A 12,398-nucleotide genomic window follows, 5' to 3' on the forward strand; every position below is an offset into this window, starting at 1 on the left:
AGCAGCGGGTAAGGCCCACCCTCCATACCAGACGTTTCCAGATCCTTCAGAGTTTTGGGGCGGTCGCTGGGGCAATACGGACTTTCAGCTCCCTTCCAAAGATTTTCTATTGGTTTCAGTCTGGGACTGGCTAGGCCACTTCCGGACCTTGAGATGCTTCTTACGGACCACTCCTTAGTTGCCCTGGCTGTGTGTTTCGGGTTGTTGTCATGCTGGAAGACCCAGCCAAGCGATCATCTTCAATGCTCTTACTGAGGGAAGGAGGTTGTTGCCAAGATCTCGCGATACATGGCCCATCCATCCTCCCTCAATACGTTGCAGTCGTCCTGTCCCCTTTGCAAAAGCATCCCAAAGAATGATGTTTCCACCTTCATGCTTCACGGCTGGGATGGTGTTCTTGGGGTTTATCATCCTTCTTTCCTCCAAACACGCGAGTGAGTTTAGCCAAAAACCTCTATTTTTGTCTCATCAGACCACATGACCTTTCCCATTCCTCTCTGGATCATCCAGATGTCATTGGCAGAAACCTCAGAGGGCCTGGACTTGGTGGCTTGAGCAGGGGGACCTTGTGCGCTGCAGGAATTTTAATCCATGACGGCGTAGTGTGTTACAAATGTTTTCTTGAGACTGTGGTCCCAGCTCTTCTTCAGGTCATTGACCAGGTCCTGCCGTTAGTTCTGGATATCCCTCACCTTCCTCATGATCATTGATGCCCCACGAGGTGAGATCTGCATGGAGCCCCAGGAGCCGGGTGATTGACCTGATCTAAACCTCTTCCATTTTCTAATAATTGCCCAACAGTTGTTGCCTTCTCACCAAACTGCTTGGCCTATTGTCCTGTAGCCATCCCAGCCTTGTGCAGAGGGCTACAAATTGTAACCTGATGTCCTTACACAGCTCTCTCGTCTTGGCCATTTGGGAAGGTTGGAGTTTGTTGATTGAGTGTGTGGACAGGTGTCTTTTATACAGGTAACGAGTCAACGGTGCAGTTAATACAGGTAATGAGTGGAGAACAGGGGGGGTCTTAAAGGGAAAAACTAACAGGTCTGTGAGAGCCGGAATTCTTACTGGTTGGTAGGTGATCAAATACTTATGTCATGCAATAAAATTGCAAATTCATTACTTAAAAAATCACAATGTGATTTTCTGATTTTTGTTTTAAGATTTCCGTTCTCAACAGTGAACATGTTACCTATGATAAAAATTACAGACCTCTACATGCTTTGTCAGTAGGAAAACTGCAAAATCGGCAGTGTATCAAATACTTGTTCTCCCCACTGTATGTGTGCAGTATTACAGTCAGTAAACACCAATGCAAGGCATGGTACAATATAGATTCTCCCCAGAGTTCAGTTCAGTCAGTCAGTCAGTCAGAGCTAGGTCAGTCAGATAGTCAGTCAGTCAGTCAGTCAGATGTCAGTCAGTCAGATAGTCAGTCAGTCATTCAGATTCAGTCAGTCAGTCAGATAGTCAGTCAGTCAGATAGTCAGTCAGTCAGTTCAGATAGTCAGTCAGTCAGTCAGATTACTTCTGACTAGATCAATACCTATCAGATTGATCAATACATATTGATAGACTGAACACTGACACTCAAATTGACTTTTACTGCTGACAGGCATCAATATTCAGTGATCTTTTCTGATAGGCTAATAGATCAACACACACACACACACACACACACACACACACACACACACACACACCCTTATTTCAAAGCCAATGCCTATGACTCGGACTGCATCCTGTCATAACTACTGTACTGTAAGATCGAAAAGGGCAAAGAGAAACGATGTTTATATATTATTGTTTAGCGTTTTAATTTGAGTCACTGTAATACTACTGTTGGTACAGCGTTATAATGAGAATGATCTGACAACACCAGCTCCCGTTTAGATAAGATGGATCAAAACACGTTAGTCTGTTGTCTTTTTCAAGTCCTTAGGGTCTTATTCATTAGGACACACCGTGGTWAAACGTTTCGCAACGGAAAACCAAAGCAAGTGTTTCTTACAAAAGTTCAGATTGTCCCTTCTGTTTTCTTCCATTTGGTACCTAATGAACACTGCCCAGCCTTCTGACTGCGCACTGCTATGGCCATAACATTGGAATCAGTTGAATTGATTGTGTTGTAACTAATTCAAGCACTGTGTCCTCTAGAGAGTTTAAGCTTTTGTTTTGTTTCCTGTCGGTCGGCTGTGAGAAACAGCCATTGAGGAATTCACAATAACAATCCATCACCTGAACGATCTTGAAGAAAWCACCTTCAACATAGGAAACAACAATATCGACAGCTCATGGTAGGAGATATTAGATACAARCAAAGTTTATATTTGTGGTTGAGTACCACATTGTTCAGGTACTTCACATATCCCCCTGCAGCCCCTTAGATGTCCTCAATCATTTGAAACCTTGATGGGAAAGATGATTGTAAATAATAATTTATTACAGTTTGTATTTACATAAAAGTGCCTTATGGCTTAATTCAAAAAGCGAGAGAATGAATTGGTAGGAAGAGGATGATAATTAACTTTGGAGCTACTGAAGGTTAACTGAAGGTTTTCTGAAGGTTAACCGAAGGTTTTCTGAAGGTTAACCGAAGGTTTACTGAAGGTTAACCGAAGGTTTTCTGAAGGTTAACCGAAGGTTTTCTGAAGGTTAACCGAAGGTTTTCTGAAGGTTAACCGAAGGTTTACTGAAGGTTAACCGAAGTTTTACTGAAGGTTAACTGAAGGTTTACCAAAGGTTTACCGTAGGTTAACCAAAGGTTTACTGATGGTTTACTAAAGGTTAACTGAAGGTTTTCTGAAGGTTAACCGAAGGTTTACTGAAGCTTTACTGAAGATTTAAAGAAGATTTACCAAAGGTTTACTGAAGGTTTACTAAAGGTTAACTGAAGGTTTACTAAAGGTTAAGGTACATAATTTGTAGAGTGTTTCACGACCCAGTTTAAAACCTACAAGTAGGGCCTGGAGTTCTCTCTGGTCAGGTTACGTGGTCCGGATAAACTCCTGGCCCTATCACCCTTGAAGTGAATGGATATGAGAAGTTGAGCAGTGAGACTATGGTGGAATATACAGTGCTGTACACACACTGAATATACTGCCCTGTACACACAATACATATACAGCCCTGTACACACAATGAGAATACAGCCCTGTACACACAATGAATATACGACCCTGTACACACAATGAGAATACGTCCTTGTTGTCTACTGGGCCTATGAGCATGTAGAGTCTACTTTGTGATTTAGAAATTGCTGGACAATCTTGTAATAAATGCATTAAAGAATATTGGTGTTGTTCAGACAAAAACATTTTTTGGGGGGGTCATGATTTGATTAATTTGTTTTACCATTGTAAATAGCAACAAAAGTCAAAGACTAATTAAATGAATTTAGTTTGAGAATCAACTGGGTTTGGTCCTTGTATTTCTGTCAAAATGCCAGAACCTGCTAAATGTCTTGTGGACACTAGATGGCAATAACACACTCTGGTTTGACTTGGCTTGGAAAGAGGGGATATATATATATACAGTATRCAAATCCCAAGAATACTTAAAATGTTTGTAAAAACTGTTGATATAGAAAAACATTTTTTTTAGAGAATGTATGCAGAGGTATCCTCATTTAGAATAAATCGTACATTCAAAGGATGAAAGGATATGCTTTTTGTAATTGTAGACAGTATGTACTATATAGTACTGAGAGACAGTTGGCTTTTGTTCCTGTTATCTTAGTTAAATAGAATGACCTGCAAGGTTCAACAAAATGTTGATTTGTTCTGGTATGTTCCGGTATGTACGGAGTATGTTTTTATTACATTTTTATTTAACCAGGGTATTCTCATTGAGATAAAAAATCACATTTTCAAGAGAGACCTGGACCGAGACAGCAGCATCAACACATCAGTTTCAGACAAACAGGAACATGACATCAACCAGAAGATACGTCAGTATAACAAGCAGTAAAGAACATGTACACGACACARGTGGGGAAACATTAGGTCCTGTATGTAAAATTACAGGGCTATTACAGTATCAAAACTACATCAGTGAAGTAAAATGCTTCCTTACATAAAGCAACACCGACTAGTGACATCGGATGACAACTAGAAACRGCTACATGACTCAATCTGTTCATCTATTTGACCTTTGAACTTCTCCAGGGACACCAGGTCCAGGACTTTTAGGTTGGCTTGGAGGGAACTGCAGCACCAGGGGACTGAGTATTGAAAGTACTTGAAAATACAGCTCTAGTGTTCGGGACTGTTACCTTAAAACAAGATCTGACATTTTATGTGTTTTCACTTCAAGCTAGAAGAGAGGTTTAGATAAAATGGCAGTTCTCCTAAAATTAATCTTATAAATAAGAATATACCAGCAGGGTTCTCCCCAAAGAACGCAGGAGTGTCAATGCGGAACCTTGTGGACTGGCTGCGCCGCCTTGTGGACTGGCTGCGGAACCTTGTGGACTGGCTGCGCCAGTCCACAAATTCTGGTATTCACCAGTTACTTGGATGAGAGGAGATACTCTCCACTGTGTAACACCAACCAATGGTATTACAGTATAAACCAATGAGAGGACACCTCTCAACCATGGTATTCTTCAGTTACCCAGCAGTAATTACCGTTACCATCCTTATCAAAGAAAGGCACCCTGTTAGTTCTCCAAAAAGTAATTTCCGATACACCTATACGGCTAGATGTGATTTAGTATAAGTGATGGGGAAATTGATTAACACAGCTGATCGGATTCTGGCTAAACCCTCTTTATGCGTTCCTATATTGGGATGAATGCCCAATTCATCTCTGACCTCACTGATACTTTCCTGACACTCTACTCTCATCATGTTACTACTGATGAGAGATTTCAATTTTGTATCTAACATTCAACAGTCTAGAACCAAGAACTGGCAGCGAGAAGAGGAAACCAAGAAAAGGCAAGACAAGATCCGTAGGTGTAATTAACCAATGGTTTTACTTTCTAAAATGGTCAGTAACTGGCATCAGTTTCTGAGAAGGTTATAATCACGAAGTGCTTTTTTCTAGACTGAATCGCTCTATAATTTAGATCGTTTCATGCAGGAGAGAGAGCTCCACTGCTAAACGATAACACACATTTTTTTATCCAGTCCACTACTTTAACCACACTCTAGAATTGGAGAGAGACTTGTTTCTTGCTGTAAACTATATATTATATCATTCTACTCTCAGAACCATAGCCCTGTTTTATGCTAAGAACCACAATAGCCTGTCCGATCTCGACCAGCCCTCTGTCCTAATCTCAGACCACCAAGCGCCTGTCCTATCCAGACCTAATAGAATGCTCTCTATCTCAGAGACAAGAAGGCTCTTGATCCTATCACTTCAGACAAGCACACGTGGTCCTTAAATATGCCGACACAAGTTAGCCTTAGTCACACATATCAACCAGGGACATATAAGGCGCCTGTTCCTAAATCTCAGACTCACAACTGTCTTATCTTCGAGCACATTAGAGCACTGGTCATGTATCTCAGAGTACATAATAGCCACCACTGTCACTAATCTGAGACCAAGCCCTGTCTTACTCTCACACCATATGCTCTTAGTCGCTATCTACAACGCTAAAGTAGGGCACCTAGGAGACGTATAAAGCCCTGTTCCTACCTCAGTACCACACAGCCCTGTTCTTATCTCAGTAACCAGGTAGCCCCATGGTCCTATTCTCTAGACCAAAGCCCCTGTCCAGGCTAGTTATATTCCGCTTTCCGGCGCCAGTACTTCCGGTATAAACTTCACGAACGCGTCACGGGAGTCTCACTCCTAGACTATCTTGCGGTCCTTTAAAAAAAAGCAATATCAACTCACATTGATGTCTTTTTACTGAGATTCCCAACGTCACCCCTGACGTGATCAACTCTACTGTGGTTGGGGAGTCGTTAAAAGTTATATCTAAGGGAAAATTATTTATATGACAACAAAGTGGCACCAACGATATATCGGAGCCGTCTCAACTCACTTAGATGTGCTCTTTCTACCGACTCCTGAACTCTACAAAGAGAGACTCCAATCGTATTTGACAATATTCTCTTTACTAAGAAACCGAATCGAGCAGGCTATATGTTTTAATCGAGACAGGAAATTTGTGAACACGAAGAGAAAGCTGGCAAGTTGGTTATCTACACGAGCTTTGACAAATCCGCTGCAAATGCAGCATCCATACCTGAAAGGTTCTGTGTCGGCTAGTTTTCTTGATGTGAACGTCTACCATACCAAACAATCTACAATCATTTAGCAAGTTCTGCTCCTTGCCGACTCGTACGAGACGTGACTCTCTTGCGCTGTGACAGCAATTCGTAATGTCCATGCATTTACCAAGAGCAAGCATTCTGTAGCAGACATCACACTCACAGATGTAACTTATCGAACTGTCCCCAGTGTAGACCACACAAATACTAAAAAAAACCACCCTTGTAATCACGACTCAACAATATTTTAGAAGACATGTCCCTGCGTGAGAGCCAAGCTACTCCTGCAATCAGTCCATGCGAGGAGCATTCCTGGGCCATGATGGAATCCTATTCTAATTGCAATTCTCTAATAAGTATTCTCCTCTCGTAATCACACTCATACCATCGCTAGAATTACTCCAGCCTTCACTATAGTTGTGATCTACATATGAGAATCTTGGTAATATACAAGGAGCGATACTGGTCCCAAGACGATCACTATTAACTTCGAGTGGCAACTATTTCGTTTTTTTAGGCCATTATAAAAATTGCGGACGGAAATAACTTTGTTATAGAAATCGCTGATTGAAAAGCAATTCATTAAGGCTGCCGCCTCTATAGTGCCTTTCTGTAGGCTGCCGATTAACTAACAAAAATTACACTCCACAGTAGGTCCTCTGGCCGCTGTTTAATTATGGAACAGGGAGTGCCTGTAGTAGTCAATGAATATATCTCTGACGCATATAATTTCCTGCTTTTTATATACCACGGGACGGATCTTTCCATTATATATGTTAAATTGTGTCTCTAACTCTAATAAATGTTCATATACGCAATACATATCACTAAATGACAACAAGAGGTTTCAAAGTCTTTTTGGATGGACATGAGAAGAGACTCTCTTCGAGGCCGTGAGTTGATCGCTGGTGTAATGTACTTATTTTATCATGTTGTCCAAATGCAGAACTGCATATGATGATGCTATTGGTTTGGCCACGTCACTTCTATGCCACTTGGGAATTAAAGATTTGTACTCGTCACCCATACTTTGGGTCTCTGTACTCTGTGTTCGCATCATTAGCATCTGGGAATACCGGCAGCGCGCTGGATCACGATTCATCTCACAGGTGGAACCATAGGCAGGAGGTTGTTATTGTGTCTCAAATCCTCTACTCAGATATATTGTCTTTAATAAAGTGTGATGATTGTACAACAACTCGCTTGTAATCAATCCTCAGCTAGGGCGGAGGGAGATTGAGATAATACTTATATGTGTTGGTCAGAGAAGTGCTCACTATAGAGTGTTGCCAGCATAGATGGCAGGATCATTCTGGACTCACTTGTTTTGGTTGCATATATATACTCCTCGCTAACCTCTGTGGGTCTCATCACTCTCTAACATGGCACTAATCAATGGGGGAGTTACTAGACTCTCTTTCTGCTCATATACCTGTGGAGTCGCTTATGACCACGTCATATCGTCTCTATCATGATGGTATAGTTTACTACACGATTCTACTCACTATACGAGTGTAGGGACTCAGTTTATCGGGCTTCTCTTCTGTCTATCTTGTGCGAGGGTTCTTACTATCCTTCTACTGTCTATAAAATACGTGATAGTGAGACCATGCCACTAAGCTGTACCCAACTCATACAACACGTAATGACACTCTGTTGTGTGTTCCCTACCTGCTCTTCTGTCATCGTCTCCGTGGGTATAAGGTGTACGTCGTATATCACCGTATTTATCTATTTACGACATATGCTACATAGTGGTTATAATTTGAGACCATGTGTGTTAGGTTTCTGATTTCAATATAGCACTGACATATAGTGCATCACTACCCACGTATATCACCAAATTTTTGCAGACGATATTGAGGTAATGATTCTGAACGCTGAGAGATAGCATCCATCCCGTTATAGACAATCAGTCCATATACTGTCTTAAGTTTTGGGGATTAATGGTGCACGCTCATCAGTAGACTATAGATCTGAGAACATAAATGACTATCCAAAGCACAGACAGGAAGTGCCACGATTTCATAGGTAGGTATCGATATCTTCCACATTCATCAAGTAAGACAGGATGATTAATACTCTATTCGGCAGCCATACTGACACCTCAGATGCTGGACGCACAGATGAATATACACTTAGTGTCCACTCATATGCTACTTATCGTCTCACAAGGGGATACAACAGGCGAGGGGTTTAGTTGTTATACAGTACTCACCACAGCTCTTATCATACTAATGATTGAATAATGCTTTAATGAGAGCCACTTGAGTTGCTTAATCCATGAGCCCCTTGCGGGCGAGCACGGGACAGAGGTGTAAGGATTATCGAGAGATGGAGGGCAGAAACATAGACATCAAACCGGCTTACATGACTCAATCTGTTCATGCTAGTTGACCTTTGAACTTCCCAGGGACACCAGGTCCAGGACTTTTAGGTTGGCTTGGAGGGAACTGCAGCCCAGGGGACTGAGTATTGAAAGTACTTGAAAATACAGCTCTAGTGTTCGGGACTGTTACCTTAAAACAAGATCTGACATTTTATGTGTTTTCACTTCAAGCTAGAAGAGAGGTTTAGATAAAAATGGCAGTTCTCCTAAAATTAATCTTATAAATAAGAATATACCAGCAGGGTTCTCCCCAAAGAACGCAGGAGTGTCAATGCGGAACCTTGTGGACTGGCTGCGCCCTTGTGGACTGGCTCGAACCTTGTGGACTGGCTGCGCCGCCTTGTGGAGCTGCGCCTGCGCCTACGCCTTGTGGACTGGCTGCGGAACCTGTGTGGACTGGCTGCGCCACCTGTGGACTGGCTGCGGACCTGTGGACTGGTGCGGACCTGTGTGGACTGGCTCGCCGCCTTGTGGACTGGCTGCGGAACTTGTGCTGCTCGCGCCTTGTGGACTGGCTGCGAACTGTGGACTGGCTCGCCAACCTTGTGGACTGGCTGCACCCCTTGTTGGACTGGCTGCGGAACCTTGTGGACTGGCGCGCCACCTTGTGGACTGGCTGCGGAAACCTTGTGGACTGGCTGCGGAACCTTGTGGACTGGCTGCGGAACCTTGTGGACTGGCTGCGGAACTTGCGTGGACTGGCTGCGCCACTTGTGGATGCTGCGGAACCTTGTGGACTGGCTGCGCCGCTTGTGGACTGGCTGCGCCCGCTGCGGCCACCTTGTGGACTGGCTGCGGAACCTTGTGGACGGCTGCGCCGCCTTGTGGACTGGCTGCGGCACCTTGTGGACTGGCCTTGCGGAACCTTGTGGACTGGCTGCGCCACCTGTTGTAGACCTGGCTGGCGGAACCTTGAGGGTGAGCCTGGCTGCGCCACCTTGTGGACTGGCTGCGGCCACCTTGTGGACTGGCTGTGGCACCTGTGTGTGTGGTGTGTGTGTGTGTGTGTGGTGTGTGTGTGTGTGTGTGTGTGTGTGTGTGTGTGTGTGTGTGTGTGTGTGTGTGTGTGTGTGTGTGTGTGTGTGTGTGTGTGTGTGTGTTGTGTGTGTTGTGTGGATGGATGGCAGGGAGAATGATGCACCTCAGCTGTAGATAAAACAGTGGACCCCCCAGCAAGGTCGGAGAAGTGCCTTGCCATAGTTCTGCCCCTGCCTGCTATGAGAGTGAGCGAGTGAGCCAGCCAGCCAGCCCATTATCCTGTCCATTCATCCATCCGTCCCTCCGTCGCAACCCAACCTGTGGCTGCATCACTGCCTGGTATGGCAATATCACCGCATATCACAATATGTCTTTTATTCACCTTTCATTTGTATTTTTGCACTGTCTAATACGCACACTCAACAGGGCCCTACACACTCACACACACACTGTCACTCCAACATACACAACACACACACACACACACAACACACACACACACACACACACACACACACACACACACACACACACACACACACCACACAGCACACATGTCATTCCAACACACACACACACACGCTGTCACTCCAACACACACACGCTGTCACTCCAACACACCACTCCATCATCTGTTCACTCACACATAACATGCACATACATGTTATACTGACTCTAACACACCACCCACTCACATACATTCATACTGAACTCTAACACACACTCACATACATTCATACTGACTCTACACACACCCACTCACATACACAACTTCTACTGACTCTACACACACCCACTCACAATAGAAGCTGCTGCTACTATGTTAATTCTTATATCCTGATGCCTAGTCACCTTACCCCTATACATATCTTTTTTGTTTTTAAAATGTACGGATAGCCAGGGCCACTCCGATACACTTAGACATAATTACAAAAGATGCATTTTGTTTTAGTGAGTCCGCCCAGATCAGAGGCAGTAGGGATGACCAGGGATGTTTCTCTGTTTAGTATGTCTGCCAGAATCAGAGGCAGCAGGGATGACCAGGGATGTTCTCTGTTAGTAAGTCTGCCAGATCAGAGCAGTAGGATGACCAGGATGTTCTCTGTTTAGTAAGTCTGCCAGATCAGAGGCATTAGGGATGACCAGGATGTTCTCTGTTTAGTAAGTCTGCCAGATCAGAGGCAGTAGGGATGACCAGGGATGTTCTCTGTTTAGTGAGTCTGCCAGATCAGAGGCAGTAGGGATGACCAGGGATGTTCTCTGTTTAGTCAGTCCTCCAGATCAGAGGCAGTAGGATGACCAGGGATGTTCTCTTGTGTGAATTGAATTCCAGTCCTTTAATCATTCAAATGTAACGAGAACTTTTGGGTGTCAGGAGTAAGTAGGGAGTAAAAAGTAGTTCTTTCTTTAGGAATGTAGTGAAGTAAAAGTGAAAGTTGCCCAAAATATAAATAGTAAAGTAAAGTACAGATATTCCAAAAAACTACTTTTAAGTAGTTTTTCAAAGTATTTTTTTCTTCAGTACTTTAAACCACTGCTAGAGGTAATAATCAATAGAAGTGTACGATAGAACCAATCAAAGAGCCTGTCACCCTACTGATCTGTGCTTCGGTCTGGGTTAACATCAAGGACCAATGTAATGCGAGTGCTAGTGGCTTCAGATACAGTATGTGTAATAAGGCTCTGCTCTGTAGTAATCTATATTTCAAGGTCCTACACAAGGCTCAATTGTGACAGACTAGCTATAGCCTAGCTGAGAGCCCAGCTGAGGCAGGGAATCTGGGTTACTACTGAAAATGTAGTGCTTGAGGTAGCTTTTCAGTGAACGTGCCTTTTATCTAAATACATTGTATTCATACAAATGTGATTACAACACGACTGTGATGATGTGTTGTCCTCACCCAGCCTATCTGAAGATGAATGTACTGACTATGACTGTGATATGTGGTTGTCTCACCCAGCTATCTGAAGATGATTAACTGACTGACTGTGATATTGGTTTGTCTACCCAGCTATCTGAAGATGAATGTACTGACTGACTGTGATATGTGGTTGTCTCACCCAGCTATCTGAAGATGAAGTACTGACTATGACTGTGATATGTGGTTGTCTCACCCACTATCTGAAGATGAATGTACTGACTGACTGTGATATGTGGTTGTCTCACCCAGCTATCTGAAGATGAATGTACTGACTGACTGTGATATGTGGTTGTCTCACCCAGCTATCTGAAGATGAATGTACTGACTATGACTGTGATATGTGGTTGTCTCACCCAGCTATCTGAAGATGAATGTACTGACTATGACTGTGAATATGTGGTTGTCTCACCCAGCTATCTGAAGATGAATGTACTGACTATGACTGTGATATGTGGTTGTCTCACCCAGCTATCTGAAGATGAATGTACTGACTGACTGTGATATGTGGTTGTCTCACCCAGCTATCTGAAGATGAATGTACTGACTGACTGTGATATGTGGTTGTCTCACCAGCTATCTGAAGATGAATGTACTGACTTGACTGTGATATGTGGTTGTCTCACCCAGCTATCTGAAGATGAATGTACTGACTATGACTGTGATATGTGGTTGTCTCACCCAGCTATCTGAAGATGAATGTACTGACTGACTGTGATATGTGGTTGTCTCACCCAGCTATCTTGAAGATGAATGTACTGACTGACTGTGTTATGTGGTTGTCTCACCCAGCTATCTGAAGATGAATGTACTGACTTGACTGTGATATTGTGGTTGTCTCACCCAGCTATCTGAAGATGAATGTAACTGACTGGACTGTGA

At 43.4% G+C, this 12,398-nt stretch overlaps 1 long non-coding RNA gene across 1 annotated transcript in view; it reads left to right on the top strand.

Moving 5' to 3' along the window:
• Positions 1-1,519, top strand: part of LOC139028413 (uncharacterized) — a 1,848-nt gene extending 329 nt beyond the window's left edge. Inside the window, exons 2-3 of the long non-coding RNA XR_011480643.1 lie at positions 1,381-1,415; positions 1,449-1,519. This is a non-coding gene — a long non-coding RNA (uncharacterized lncRNA). The remainder of the gene's footprint in view (positions 1-1,380; positions 1,416-1,448) is intronic.
• The last annotated feature ends 10,879 nt before the right edge of the window (positions 1,520-12,398 follow it).

This window comes from Salvelinus sp. IW2-2015, linkage group LG11 (genome assembly GCF_002910315.2).
Source record: "Salvelinus sp. IW2-2015 linkage group LG11, ASM291031v2, whole genome shotgun sequence".
In the NCBI taxonomy this organism is placed as follows: domain Eukaryota; kingdom Metazoa; phylum Chordata; class Actinopteri; order Salmoniformes; family Salmonidae; genus Salvelinus; species Salvelinus sp. IW2-2015.